Source organism: Anas acuta, chromosome 5, assembly GCF_963932015.1.
Source record: "Anas acuta chromosome 5, bAnaAcu1.1, whole genome shotgun sequence".
In the NCBI taxonomy this organism is placed as follows: Eukaryota; Metazoa; Chordata; class Aves; order Anseriformes; family Anatidae; genus Anas; species Anas acuta.
Genome location: NC_088983.1, coordinates 56,290,926 through 56,305,643, shown reverse-complemented (window position 1 = coordinate 56,305,643; position 14,718 = coordinate 56,290,926). Strand labels below are relative to the sequence as shown.

Here is a 14,718-nt window from a genome sequence, read left to right as displayed (position 1 = left end):
CTGGTGGTAAATCGAAAAATCCTGAAAAGTGTCAAGATCAGATGTGCAAACATTTACTATGATATAACGAGTCTGCTTGGAATAAGCTGTAATAAGACAGCAGCAACTTCCTGAAATCTGTCTTAGAGGAAAGAGAAATATATACAAAAAAAAAAATAAAAATGGCAACATACTGAAGACTTAGAGCTCTTCGGTTCTGAATCAAAAAGAGATCCACAAGGAGTATTGTGCCACACAACGGGGAGTGCACATGCTCGGCTGTTTCACCCACACTGAAGCAACGTACCTGCAAATACAAGACAGCTGGAAAATGCTGGTTGCATTAGAAAATAATAGTGCCCAGTAGCCTTAACATCTTGACACCAAGGGTGTTGTTTAGCTCTCTGATTAGCTGCAGGCTTCCTGTGTGTCCCCAGCTCGTGTTACTCAGTTTGTCATTTGTAAGGTGCCATTGTAATAAGTATCAAATAAGGTAATATGCACCTATGGACTCCAAATATCTCTAAGGACTCATAGGAGTGTCTGTTCTTATTTGTTTTGCTATGAGTGGCCTGAACACTCACACAAAAGGACTTCTCTAATTTTGAAGTACATAACCGGGTACAAATCAAGTACAGGAATTTCCATTTCTTCAGACATTATAATAGCTGCACTATTGAAAACCACCTAATGACAGTTCTATTGAAAAAAAAAAAAAGTATTTTGAACTTTTACAAATTTTATGGGTCTCAGGGGGTTGGTAACTCTAACTTGGAAGTGTGACTTGGAAAATGTTCAGTGTTCAGTCCTAATTGTACACAGTTAGGGCAGAGTAGAGGGGAGTAGGGTTTAGTTTTTCAATTGGTCTGTAACACAAATCAGCACTGACCTTGCAAGGTAGATAAGAATCTCTCCTATAGGGCTGAAGTCTCTGTTAATGTAAATAAAATGAATGACTGTGTAGATTCCTCCTGTGTTTTTACAGCTTGGGTGCACAGTTGACCTGATCTACACGGAAATGTTTGCTGAGTTATGCTGGTCATAGGACACAGTTCTTGGGATGTTGTAACTGTCCTTGTAAGCATGGTTACATTGGGGAAAAAAAAGAAAAAGGTTTTCCTGTTATAACTTCATTTTGGGCTCTGGTCTAAGCTCAATGCCGTGTGCACTGTTGTTTTACAGGTATATCTTTCAAGTAGAGACAAGGTCTTAAAGTCACTAACAAAGAAACAGGGTGAGGTGGCTGACTCATGCAGGCAAAATCTCACATCTTATCTAATCCTGCCTGGAGAGCATTGCTAAGGTCTCCAGCAGCGCTGCACACATCTTGCTGGGCAGGGGCCTGGGAGGGTCCGTGAGTGCTCAGTAAAAGCCTGCTTCGCTTTTGAGTATTGGATGGACAGCTGAACTGAAATTCCAGTTCATTGTGAGGCCGGTTGGACTTTATTGAAAAACATAGTAGGCAAACAAATGTGCTTGGTGTCTTAGGACAGACTCGAGGGTACTTTTTGCTTTAAGCCTGATAACAAGCCTTGGTCTCTGCAAGTTAACAACACCTTCTGCAGCCGGAGATTCAGATACTTGGAGGATATTCTCATAGGGAGGGAACATGCACACTTGAGAAACAAACAAAAAAACACTCACAAGCCTCTGCTGTGTTGGTGAAGTCTAGCAAGGTGAATGGCAACTAGGATGGTGAGATCATTTGCTAGAATGATTTCCAATGAATGACACAACATTCAGCAGTATCAATTCTTACTCATCTATGTAGTTACTGAATCTTTTCTAGGGTACCGAGTGGCACCATCCTCCCAGGGGCATACGGTGGCTAGTGTGGGACCTGGAGCTTGGAAAGAGCTGAGGTGTCTGTGTTCAAAACCTTTGTGCCCAATTCCCCTGAGCCCCAGTGCAGCTGCCCTGACCACCACCAGCCACGCTGCCATCCCATGGGTCATGTGTGTACCAGTGTGTAGTGACAGGTGGAGCTGAGCTTTCTTCAGTGTAATTCAGGAAGTCCGTGCTAGTCCACCTCCATCCCAGTTAGCTCTATTCATGGTCATTTTTGCTTGCAAGCTCCAAACGCACAATAAAAGGACCTGCAGTGCGGGTTTGGAGCCTCCTGGTCCTTTGCTTGGTGCTTTGTGTACTCAGCACAGCTCCTGCCCTGGGACAGCAGTCACAACGGTGACAGCGGGCAGTTGGCATCAGCAGGAGCTGGACAGTAGCACCGTGTACGCAAAGCTGCAGGGATGCCTACGGCCCAGCTCCTCTAGGTTTCCTGGTGAACTTGGTGTTTGACTGCCTTAAAAATGTCCATCTGTGGTGCTGGAAATATCCATGAGGAAATCAATAAGATATTTCAGATATGATTTGTAATTAGTGTAGTGTAAAAACTGTAGCCAAAAAAAAATAAAATAAAATTAGTCTGTATTAAATAGCTCCAGAAATGTCCACCATGAAAGGGACAGAGGTTCTGCAGGCATACACAGTGACTGTTTTTATCGTGAATGGACAAAGGGACACCCTCTCCAGTCTCCTCAGACAAGCTTGTCGTACTTTAAAGTTTCTGAAAGCATGATTTTATAACAATTATATTATTTTAGAGTAGGTTTTGGGAATGCAGTATATTTAGAAATTAAAATGTATATATGACTGTCTATACTGGGAAATATACACAGAAACCGAGATGTAATGTTCTGGTAACTGAGGCTATTAAATATGTAACAGCACCAATTACAGTCACAACAAATTAGCCAGTTTTGATTTGGCCAGGCTATTGGTGCTAAGCTGCAGCCCACACATCCCAGGCTCCCAGCCCTGAGAAGGGTGGCTCTGTCTGCACCATGCAATTAACAGAGAACTGTAAATATAGGATTTGCATACATTGCATCCACTGCAATGCATGATTAATGATAACGTGAACAGCAGTTCATATGCTTAAACATAGCATATGCTGAAAACATCTCTCTTTGCAGACTATCTAGCAGGGGAATTTCATTGCAAGGTTTCTTTAGCTTAAAATCAGGTTGTGTTTACAGCTGATAATCAAACTTGCCAATTAAGAATAATAACTACATACGTTTAACATCATGCTAATTTCCTAAATAGCTGACATGACCTTCTCTGAAACCTTACAAGCTGGTTATGATTATAATGAACAACTGAGACTGGCTGATGTTGTATAGTCTATTTAGGGTTATTGTTACGTTCTAGTGTTTTTTTGTGTGCGTGTTTTTTTTTTTTTTTTTTTTTAACAAATTGTACAGGCTGGAAGGAAACAGAGGGGATCATTTCTATAATTGCTAAGTGTTCTGTTCACAGTGCACCACGTTGGCAGTTGAGCAAGCTCCATAGGAACTAGATCTATTTTAAATAATAAGTCAATTGGAATTTGCTACCTAGGATTTGAAGTAAGAGATCCTATAAAAGAAAAATTGCTTAATGAGGTGGACAGCTGGGATAAGCAGCATGTAAGGAGGGGGGGAACTCTAAGTTGGGAAAGGTTTTCTTCTGTGGCTTGAATGAGTCAAAAAAAAGTCATGCTGCTGAGGAGAAAAAAGATGGAGTGCAATACTGAATACCAAAACGCACAAAGAACAATGTAGCCTGCTTGATATATATTGAGATATACCTGATATATATGCCATCTTTCTGCTATTCTCAGCATTGGAAAAAAACTTGGCTGAACTTCTCTGGTGTTGCAGTTTGAGAGGATGTGGACCAGTTGGAAAGATTCAAAGGAGAAGCCTTGAGTATAATTATGGACGTCTCAAACATGACCAAGGAGGTAAGAGCTAATCAAGTTTCAATAGCCCAGCTTTTACAAGAGAAGTCTTTGGATAGCACAGAGATAATCCCCAAGTATGTAGAAGGTAGAATCAAACTGTGTAAAGGACAGAAATAGTCTTTCCTAAAAGCCCATGGTTTATGTGATAGAAAGTTGTGATCTTATGCTACAGGAAGAAAGATGCAGGTTAAACAATAGGGAAAAGCTTTCTAACAGGATAATAAAATATTGGAGTTTCCGTCTTTGGAGGTCTTTAAAAACACGTTAGACAAACATCTGTCATGAATGATATAGGTATAGATAATCCTGCCTGGGGCAGGGGGATAAACGAGATGACTTCATGAGGTATTTTCTTTCCCTGTTTTTCATGATTCCACATTGAGGCTACCCTCACTTATGCATGTTTGGATCTGATCCATTAGTCTAGCCTGATACTCACATTCCAGGATGGGATTTTTAAAAGAGCTTTGAAAAAATCTGGTGGGATTTGGATGCCTACTTCCCTTTGACTACTTTTAAGAGTCCTAGCCTGTAAAAGTATTCTTCATCCAGACAAAGACAGATCATTTTCTGTATGTTGATATTTAAATCCTCTGACTAAATCTATGTTTCCCTGAAATGTTTCTGCCTGCTCCAACATGCCCTTCTACATTAAATTGCTATTTTTCCAGATGAATCATGCTGAGAACATCCAGCATATCAAGCTGGATATAAAAATGTGCAGTCAGAAATGTGAGCTAATCAACAGCAGCTTTTGTATTTCTTCGTTAAATACAAAAGGGACCGTTTCCAGATCTCACCACTGGCTCTGGGTAACCCAAATATCTCAGTGAACAATAAACTGACCCAACCAGCAGACAGCCCCATGGGAAGCAGAGGTTTGGCAAAGACTGATCTTGCATGGAAATGGAGCAGAACATACTTAAAACGAATAAAGTAAACAACATTGTGAAATTCTGTTGATTCTTTCTTAGAAGCTGTGTATAGCGTCTGTCCTTTCTGCTTCCCCTGTGTTTTCTATTCACTACACCTTCAGTGTTGGCTACCTCACTGGTTTTCTGGTGCTGTTTTATGTCCAGCAGTACTTGTTTTCCACTCTGTTGTTCCACTGATATCTCTGCAGAGTCTTTCATGAATCTTGCCTTTCATTTTACATCCTGAACAAGGAGCAAGCTATATTGCGGATAGGAAGTCAAGCAACTACACTCGTGTGTGAGACAAAAAACTCCAGAATTGAAAGGTACCTGCCCTCTGACAGTTGAGGGAACAGGGCATTAACCCAGGAGCCAGTGCTGCTTCTTGCTCTAAGGGGCTTAAAGTCACATTACTTAGAAGTGTACTTGCTACTCAAGGCACAGGGAAGGAGTAGACTTGCTGCTCAAATCTTCTGCAACTGGGTTGCCCTTTAGAGAGGGCATGCCTGGAGCAGGAGAGGAAGGTGGTACAAGCACGGTCTGCTGCCCTGCAAGGGAAGGATTTCAAGGGAGGAGGTTACTTGCTTGCAACTGAACCACTGAAGTACCCTCCGAGGAGAAGAGCTGAATCCTTTCACGCTACAGAGGGCCAATAATGTTGGTTTTCCACAACCTAAAGGACTATGAGAGCCATTAGCCCATTTTATGAAAGCAACATTTAAAAAAAAATAAATCAGTCTCATACAGACAGTAGGATCTTCAGTGCAGAAAGCTGTTCCATGTTTGTGATGATTTGGGTCTCACAGCTGCATGGTTTACAGCTCTCAGCCTGGGAAAGATTATTTCAGGGACATTTCTTTGGCATTTCCTGCTTGCTAGTTTAGTGCCCTCCACATGCCCCCTTGCCCTGTTTCATGGGCTGGCTGTCAGGAATTTAATTGCAGCTCTCTCTCTGGATTGACTGGATAAGGAAACTTTGGGGAATGCCTTAAGACCACGTAGCCCTAAGAAGTAGGTGCGCTTTGCTAAGATCTGCCCTACAGACTTCCCTCTGTGAATTTGTGCCCAAACTGTCACTTTCAGGGCTGTTTACAGTTCTATAAGGCTGGTTCGCTTGCTTTTATCCTGAGCTTTCCAGGCCTCTCTCTGCCGTAAATGCTTCCCTTTCCTCTTTTATCACACTGTATTCCTTGTAAAAGCTTCTCTCTTCCTTATCAGTTATTATTCCAGCCTGTTAAAGTCCCCTTTTTCCTGTTAGTGATTTTTTATATATTCCCTGTGGGGTGTGCTGGGAACATGCAATTTCAAGCACAGAGATTCAATCCTCAGCACCCATACAGCATTTAGGCACCCCATGTCTTGTCCTCTCCACACAGGGCACGTGGGCAGTGCCTCCATCATTCTTCCAGGGCTCGGGACAAGGCAGCCCTCTATCCCTTGCCTGTGGATTCCTTCAGACCAGGTGTCCTGGGACACCTGTGCTTGCTGGTTGCTCACTTGTTTTTTCCTCAAGCCTCGGCATGGGCTCGGCAGCACAGGCAGCTCCTGTGAAGGTGTGTAGGCGTGTTGGTGTCTGTGACTAAGTGTCAGGCCCTGTTAGACTGCAGTGGGGCAGGCAGATATAACTGCCTGACCACACCTGGTCTCCTTAAACACAAGGATTGGCCTGTGAGCCTGGCCTGCTGCCCATCAACTACATACGAAAACCCCACTGGCTGTTTTGGGCTATTGAGTGATGCTTTGAACCATGACCACGGAGGACTTGTCTCGGTCCTACTTCCTGACAGTTCTTGCTCCAGCTTGTCCTACACCTATAGCACAAGATCCCTCATTTCAGACAGCGCTGCTGTCCTCCATCACCCTCCTGCCCTTCCTTCAGCCCTAGCCTGATCTAATCTTAACGCAGTCAGATCCTGTACAGGGCACCCAACTGCCTACGGCATGGCTAAGCTCTCCTGATGTTCTGTGAGGAGACCATCAAATTGAGGAGAGAACTTGTACGCCAGAAAATCCTTTGGTGTGTGCTTCTTTTGTGCCAGCACTGCAGAGACAGAGCCTACTGGGGGCTGTGACCATCCTCGTCCTTGAAGCACTTGGTACTGACATCAGTGGCATGACCTAAGATAAAGCTGGCATGAAAAATATTCATCTGTCTTTTCAAATTCTGCATGTTTGGCCTGGTTTTCATTACAGCTGCAGTGTGTGGCATTTGCACAGCCAGTGCTGCCTGTCTGGGAGAGGGAGGAGGCCTCTGCCAGCACCCCAAAAGCAGCTGCCATGCCACCAGTGCTCCTGCCTGCAAGCAGGAGACCCAGGTCTCATCCCTTAGCCTCAGTTCTCGTGAATGAAATGTCTGCTTAAACTGATACTAAAAATTTAATTGTCTTTTCAGGATTTTTTTTTTACCTCTTTAAATAATCCTTTTTTTTTTTTTCATTCTTTTTTTTTTTTTTTAATTAATTTAAATTCATTCAAAATAACATTTTCAAAATGACATGTCCCAGCTTTTCAGGACAGAATGTTCTGGTTTCCCTGGTGAAATCATTTCTCAAGTATTATCATATTTCTGAAGGATCTTGAGCATTCAAAACCTGCTGTCAAATATCCCTCTTTTTAACACTTGCGTGTGCCCCTTCTGAACACTTCAGCAATAAAGAGGGAAAACAGACGAGGTCAAGATTTGAGTTTGGGTGGATTTTGGTATATTGACTTATGTGGATGTTTGCCTGAATCAGTCTGTAAGCAATTCAAGAACTGTATTTGTCTTTGTGAAGTATAGTGTGTCTTCATCTGCTTCGTGACCCACCGTCTGTCAGAATATAGCTCCATTTTTATTTGGGTGTCTTCAGCCCTACTGTATTTTCCATTTCATCTCCTTTAGCAGTGTGACTAAGCACCTCTTGAGGGTTACTCTGTGACACGGTCAGTTCATTTGAGTTGATAATTTCTGGGAGTTATATAGCTGGACTTGTGTTTTTAAATTTCCCTTTACCCCATAATTTTTTTTCCCTTGGAATGGCTCGAGGAAATGCACACAAACTAAAATCTGCATGTGGTTTTACTTGGAAGGCTTAGCAAGAGATGTTGACCTATGTGTTTCTAGCCTGTTTCTACAACAAGAAAGTTATTTTGAATTCTGTACAAAGCTTCCCTTATATATGCAAAAATTAAGATATTGGGCAATTACTTTTTTTTTTTCAGCTAGAAAACAATATGTTCTGAGCAGTTCCAGAACATCACACTAAAACTTTTTTTATTTCTCTTTCTGCTATGCAGATCCTCTTTTTATGAAAAAATGACCTTGTTGATCATTCTTCATGTTCCTGAGGTGTCTTCGCTCCCAGAAGCTGTCCCCTTATTTCCTTCTGGGCTTTCAAGGCACCTTAGCAAACATCTGTTATTGCACCAACTGATGCAGCCTTTATGATTTTTGCTACAATTAAACTTTGCAAAATTGCCTTGCTGGATTTTATGGGCAGATTCTGGGTTAAAGTGCAAGCCAGACTACAAGGAAAAAGAAAAAGCCCCGACTGCAGGCAGGCAACTGCTGGAAGTAGGCCTCTGCTGCCTCAGCATGGGCTGGGCAGTTCAGGCTGGGCTTAACTTTGATCTTGGGCTCTCGTGGTTGCTTGACTTTACTCATATGCAGATCTCAGTGGGATTACATGTGAGGTTAAACAGGATGAGTGTTTGCTGTGTTGCAGCTTTGGACTATACCCAGTGCTGGTGAGCACACAGACAATATTGTAGTGGGCAGCTGGAGCCACCACTCTGAGGCACACTAATAAATGGACCCGGAGGAGCATCTGCTAACAGAAAATAGTTTAGCTGGGAATAAAATAAAGTTTGGCACGAATGTCTAGTGTCTCGTCTCTTCTGTGTATGCAGGACCACTTGCTTACCATTAAACCTGTGCTCCCCACACAGCTGCAGTTCCTAATGACAAGTCACTAGGGCACCTGGTGCTAAGGCCCTCATGGCCATGTCAGGCTCAGGCAGCGGCCTGCCTGTAGCTCTCAGTGCTGCTGCTGGGGAGATCACAGCCTTCATTTCATCAGAAAGTAAGTCCAGTTTCCTTATCAGTAAGGGTGGGAGTTTTAAATGATTGCCCTGTGTGTTTCCTAATTGATCGGGTTTGTGATTTACTGTGGATGTGAATGAAAACTTGCTGACTGGTTTTGGTTTGGGGCCTGCAAACAGTTGCAGTGAATGACGCCTGAGAGTTTGGCTGTTCCTGTTAAAGTTACTGGAGAAAGACCCTGGCTGTTTAATGTCAGCATTAAATGCTTGTTGTCCTCTGTGAATTGAGAAAGTTTGTGCATGAAAGGATTTTCCAGGTGGTTCGGCGCCTCCAGGAGTGTTTTTAGTTAGTGTAAAGGAGAGCTGGATTTTAACATTGGCTGCTGTGAGGTAAAAAAGATTAGATTGAGCAACGTGTGAAATGTGGTTTATTTATTCTCTCAGAAATGACTCAAAACAGTGATTTGTGGTTTGGATGTGAGATATGAGGAGGTTATCTGGCTGACCTGAGATCACGCAGGCTATCTGCAGTAGGACTAGAAAACAGTTCTCTATCTTCCAGTGCCGCGCTGCAGCCGCTGACGTATGAAACAACAGTGAACCCTTAAGTGACCTTCATTGCAAAACCAAACTCTGAGGTACCTTTCTTCTTTTTCTGAGTTGTTGTAGGCCAACATCAATCACCACGTTCAGGCAGTATTCAATGTCTCTTAAACCATGATTTGTTAAGGTGGTATTAACTAATCTAAAAGCTACAACAAACTTCTGCTGAAACTAGTAAACGCTTTCCTTCCTTTTCAAATGAAAGCTAAGGCAGGTCATGAGACTGTGGGAACAATCTGAGGGGCTGTGGCTTAACCATGAAAGTGGTACATCTGTACTACCTCCTCCTAGTTCTGGTTATGCCTTTTTGCATGAATCACTGGTAGGCAGGTGAGCTTCTAAAATGAACTGAGATTGCAGGACTGGTTTGTGGGCATGCGCGGACCTGAATATCGTAGGCAATGTCATGCTGGAATTGCTGAGGAGGTACACAGCAAGGCTGGTGGAAAGGAATCTGTGTTGGTGATTTCACCTTTGTACTGCATTATTTACTTATTTATTTTTAACTGGGAGATGCAGCACCCTGAAATATGATTTCCATTTTTTTTTTTTCCTGCATAGGAGTTCGTACAGTGAAAAAAAAATCATTTAATTTTGAATGCTTATTAATGCCAAAGCAGACCTTTGAATCTCAGGTACGAATGGTATCAAAGTAAGCATATTCAACAAGAACTTTACTAGATTTTTTTCTAAGTTTTCCTAAAAGCCTAAAGCCAAAAGAGAGGCCCCTGTAACTTCACTATAGCAGTCTGACAAGGATGCAACCATGTCAGGAGCCAACTGAGGTGTGAGCCCTGATATGGTCTGTAATTTATTTATCAGATTCTGCTTTCCTTCATTAACTTCTGACCTCTGAATGTGTGGGTTCAAGTTCTGCTGAGACATGGCAGCGTTGTTTGATAACAGAAGAAAGCACAAGGGATGTTAAAAACCAAACTCTCAGTTGTCACCACCTTGTTTTCCAAAGGTGTGTGATGACGGTCAAGGGGCAGGTGTTGAAAACACCGTAAGGAATTTTTTCCAGAGAACAGCTAAGCATGAGAATAAGGGGGATGTGTCTGAAGATCAGTTTTGCTTGGCATACATTAGCACTGTGTTCTTAGGATGGAAATTGGAAATGATACTCCATCAGTCTGTGTATCTGAGGAAATAAAAGGTTCATTACTTTCTTACTTTCTGACCTATTCTTTTGGTAAGAAGTGTTTTTTCTTTGTGTGTGTTTGCAAATTCAGGGTTGTTTTTTTTGTTTTTTTTTTTTTTTTTTGTTAGTGACTGCTGTGTTAAAATACACATAAAATTGCTGTCATGGCAAATCTGGAAAGTAGCAATATTTTGCTCACAATTCTCAGTTGTTCCACAGGCATATCTTCATAGGTTTGTAGCTTTCTCTCACCCTGTTGTCAAGCTTTGTAAATAGTTTACAGCAAACACAAAAGCAGAGAAAATTGGAAGAGCAGATTAAACCCCAGAAGCTGCATTTAAAACTCAAGAAAGTTAAGAGGAGGGTTGGCTGTGGCTGGCCAAGTATACGTGAGGGTTTTGATCTTCCAGTATGGTGCTTACCCTATGTCAGGAACGAATAGCATGCGGTCTTCACTATGCATTTAGCCTCCTTCATGCACAGGAATAAGAGTCCAAGTATCTTGTACCTTCTTATCTTCTGTATTTGTCCCTTCACTTGTCACTGTGTCAATTGTCAGCACTGCTGGTCTGGCTTATGTTTTCGATGAACTCCTGACCTTTGACTTATTTGATGTATCTGCAAGTAGGATGCTTTTGTAGGGTTTCAAATATTTGGGAACTGAAACAAGAAACATTTAGAGACCAAATTTCTTTAATGCTATATGAAACTGAATAGAAATATGCATTTAAGCTTTAGTGCTTGGACAAACGTGCCCAAGAAACTTGGGGTGAAGATTTCATGGGCATAAACTGGTGAAATTGTGTAGGTCTTTCTCAAGCACTGAGTTTAAACTGTTTTTTTTGTCTGGATATGGATTGTTAGCTCCCTTGATTCAGAGGCGAGCATGTATCATTCAGTGCCTTTCAGGTGTAACAGACCAGATGGGCAGCTCTAAGGTACCGCGTTCTCCTTCAGCTCAGAACAAATCTGGTTCTTCAGTTCCTAACTAGTACATTTTAGGTGAAGATTTTCTTATTTTTCTTCCAGATTGCTCAGCCAAATTCTTGTGTTGGGTCCAGTTCCTGTTTATAAGTGGATTGTGTTCCATTCAGCATGCCAGTTTCTAGGACTGTTTTTGTAAAGAAAAGCTTAAAAAGATATTTCTAACTATTTTAAGGTTACAGCATTCAGGTCAGCTTAGGCTATTGTAGCATTGATAGTTGTCATTCAGGGCTGTAAAACATATTTTAGATGTTTTTATATGGTACAATGTACAGGAAGTAATGTGCATTTAGAAGACAGAAAGAGGAAATAAACTTGCTATGCTTGTATCAGGGACAGACAAACTGCAAGCATTTGTTCCTCCTTGGATGCACTGAAGCATTTAGGGGTACAATGTTCTAGGTAACTGCTAGAGAAACTTTTTTTTTTCCACCACATCTTGCCACTGTATGTATATATGAGCAAAAATAAAAATAACGAAGTATTATTAATAAGTAGTCTCTTAAAAATACTTTCTGATACTGATTAAAAGGGAAATATTTATTATTGACATATCCAGGTCTCCCCATCATCATGTCTAGCTCTTCTGAAATGCTGGAGCATTAGTGCTGCTGCATGATGAGACAGGAAATAGTTGTGTTTTGGGAGGATACAGGCCAGATGGGAGAACAGCAAAATTTATTTGCTATAAAATGTTTTAAAAACTGAATTCTTAGTGATACCAGTAGGTGACATCTTCCTTTCTGGGTATGGCATAATGAAATGTGCCAACGCGTTTGTTTGTTTGTTTTTCCCTGCTTTGCTTGTGTGAAAATTAACATTAAAAAGTGCAGTACATTTGCATTTCTCTTCATTCTGTGCAGTGAATCATGGCAAGGGTACTGTTAACTAAGTTCAATTGTCTGAAAATGCATTTCACATGTTTTTTAATAATTACTTCTAGAATCAAGTGAAAGAAAGTAGTGCCAGGCATTTCAGACAGAAATCTGCATGCTGACTGCACTTCAACACTTGGAAACACATCCTTTGACACTTGTTCATTTATCCAAATCCTAAGACATAGCTGATCACACCATTACTGTGCCAAACATATGAAAAGTAACATCTCTGCCAGCAAAGAAATTAAATATATACGATCTCCTTTTGAAAGCAATGCTGAAACTAAAGTTTTTTTAGATTCTGTGTTTTTTGCATGTTGCAATTATTTAGATTTAAAAATTCGAACTTGGGGAAAGAAAAACAAACAACAAACTTAAATCTTTCAATGAACCAAGGTTTTTCAATGTTGAGAAGGCTTGAGATACTTCATCTTGTTCAAAACCAAGGAAGCAAAACACATGCTTGAATCTAGAGGTTTATTTTTATTTAGCCAAAGCATTTGTTTGAATGCCTCAAGTATTCCCCCAAAACACTTAACGGGAGAGCCAGTAAAATATTACTGCATCAGGGAAATTGGAGCTAAAACACTGAGGCTGTTTTAGTGAACTTATTGCTGAAGATATATGGTTCTATTGTCTGTATGTTGCAGGCTAATTCCCAAGAAAGTTTTGATGGATTGTGAAGAAAGAACAAGTTATTGCAGCTAAGTTCATTGGAATTCTGCTATATTACAACAGTGGTTTGCAACTGTGTTTAGCTGACCAGGAACCATCATAAATTTTAATAATGTTTAATTTAACTTGGTTATGTTTGTTGCTTCTTGGTCTATTTAATTTTCCAGGAGATAAGATAGAAAAATAATGTGTATGTGTTGTGCATCTATATATAGATATGTAGATAAGTCTATATATACATACACATAATTTAACTTTATGAGTTCGAGTTATGAGAAGAGTTCTCATAAGAAGTAATTAACGTGTGAAAGCTGCCATATATAATTACTACCGCCCAGGTGGGAATAAGTGGTATTGAAAGTTACTGGACGAGTCACTCTGTGCTGTAGTAACCTCCCAGGTCAAGTTTGGTGCTGTGGTGACAAGCAGGTACCACGTATGCCATAAATACCTGTACGGTGCATGCCGGTGCCCATACTGCGGGCTGCTTTCTCTTTTTCTAATGGCAAAGTTATTTACAGACAGAAGTGGTTGTAGACATCAGAACCGTGCCCCAGATGTAGGCTCCGAGCCGTCTTTCTGAGTGGACAATTTAGTTGCAATCTGTGATGGACTTGACCTGAATATAACTGTATTTTCCTTCTCATCCTTTTCTGCCTACAAACAAGATAAGAGCTGAATAAAATCTTGCTGGTAAATAAGTAACGTGGTGAATGTGTGTACAGCTCACAGTGCGTTTGTGGAGTGAGCACCGGCAGGGGAAGGGGATGCAAAAGCACCTGGGACAAAGCATAAGCCATGGTTTCTTTGCTTTAGCTCCTATGCTTCGTGCCTTCCACTTCACCCTGGTGTTTTGCTGAAAAAGTTTTTAGTAGGACTGGAACTGAGCTAATGCCCTGTGGAGAGTTTTATATTCCCGAGCGTTCTCACCTGTACCCCAAACCTGAGGGTAACACAAATCATTTGTTGTCCCTCAGCCTGACTTGATTAAATGTTCCCCTCTACACTTTCATGTTATTCTGCAGTGAAGGGGGAAAAAAAGAGTGTTTGTGCTGGAATCCAAGTACAGTTTTTAATTTTTTTTCAGCAGTTGAAAGAATGAATGATTACAGCTTGTGAACCCATTTGAGCCTTGACTAACTTTAAAAGCAACAACAGCAACAACAACAAAAACCACTATACAACACGTCAAGCAGGAAAGTTATTTAAAAAAGAAAAAAAAAAAAACTTGCACACAATAATAATAATAAACCCTCCCGGGGGGATGGATGCTGTTACAGAGGGCTGTCATTTGGTGCCAGCACGATTTGCCAGGGATGTTGAAAACAAAGAGCTGGGGAATGCGGAGCAGCAGACTGTCTCAACAAGTGCTCATGAAATATGTTGTTGTTTTTTTTTCTTCTCCTACCCCTTTCCTCCCCAGTCGAAAGCTCGTATTATTCACGCACCCTTAGGGCGATTACTTGAAAGGATATTTAGCTCCGCACGTAATCCTCACCAGCGCGAGCTTCCGGAGCTGGGGCGCTTGTTGACAGGGCTCTGCAAAGCTGAGGATAAACGAGTTGCTCCTCCTGCAGCTCTTCTGGCTGCTCGGGGTGGCAAAGAGGCTTCTTGGTGAGGGGCACGGCAGCCAGTGGGTGCTGTCATCGCTGCTTTTTGGGTGACTGTGAGCTGCCTGCCTCCTCGGAGCCTTGAGTGGGGTGGCCCTGAGGAGCACAGCTGCACAGTCCTGTGGAT

General features: G+C 41.6%; 1 long non-coding RNA gene across 12 annotated transcripts in view; it reads left to right on the top strand.

The window, feature by feature from the left end:
* The window catches only part of LOC137857869 (uncharacterized), an 87,092-nt gene that overhangs the window by 46,118 nt on the left and 26,256 nt on the right, over window positions 1-14,718 (top strand). For 11 of the 12 annotated variants that reach the window (XR_011097309.1, XR_011097310.1, XR_011097308.1 and 8 more), the window contains one exon: window positions 3,644-3,766. This is a non-coding gene — a long non-coding RNA (uncharacterized lncRNA). Of the gene's footprint in view, window positions 1-3,643; window positions 3,767-7,956; window positions 8,742-14,718 lie in introns of all 12 variants that reach the window. The other variant, XR_011097307.1, reaches the window with a different exon arrangement.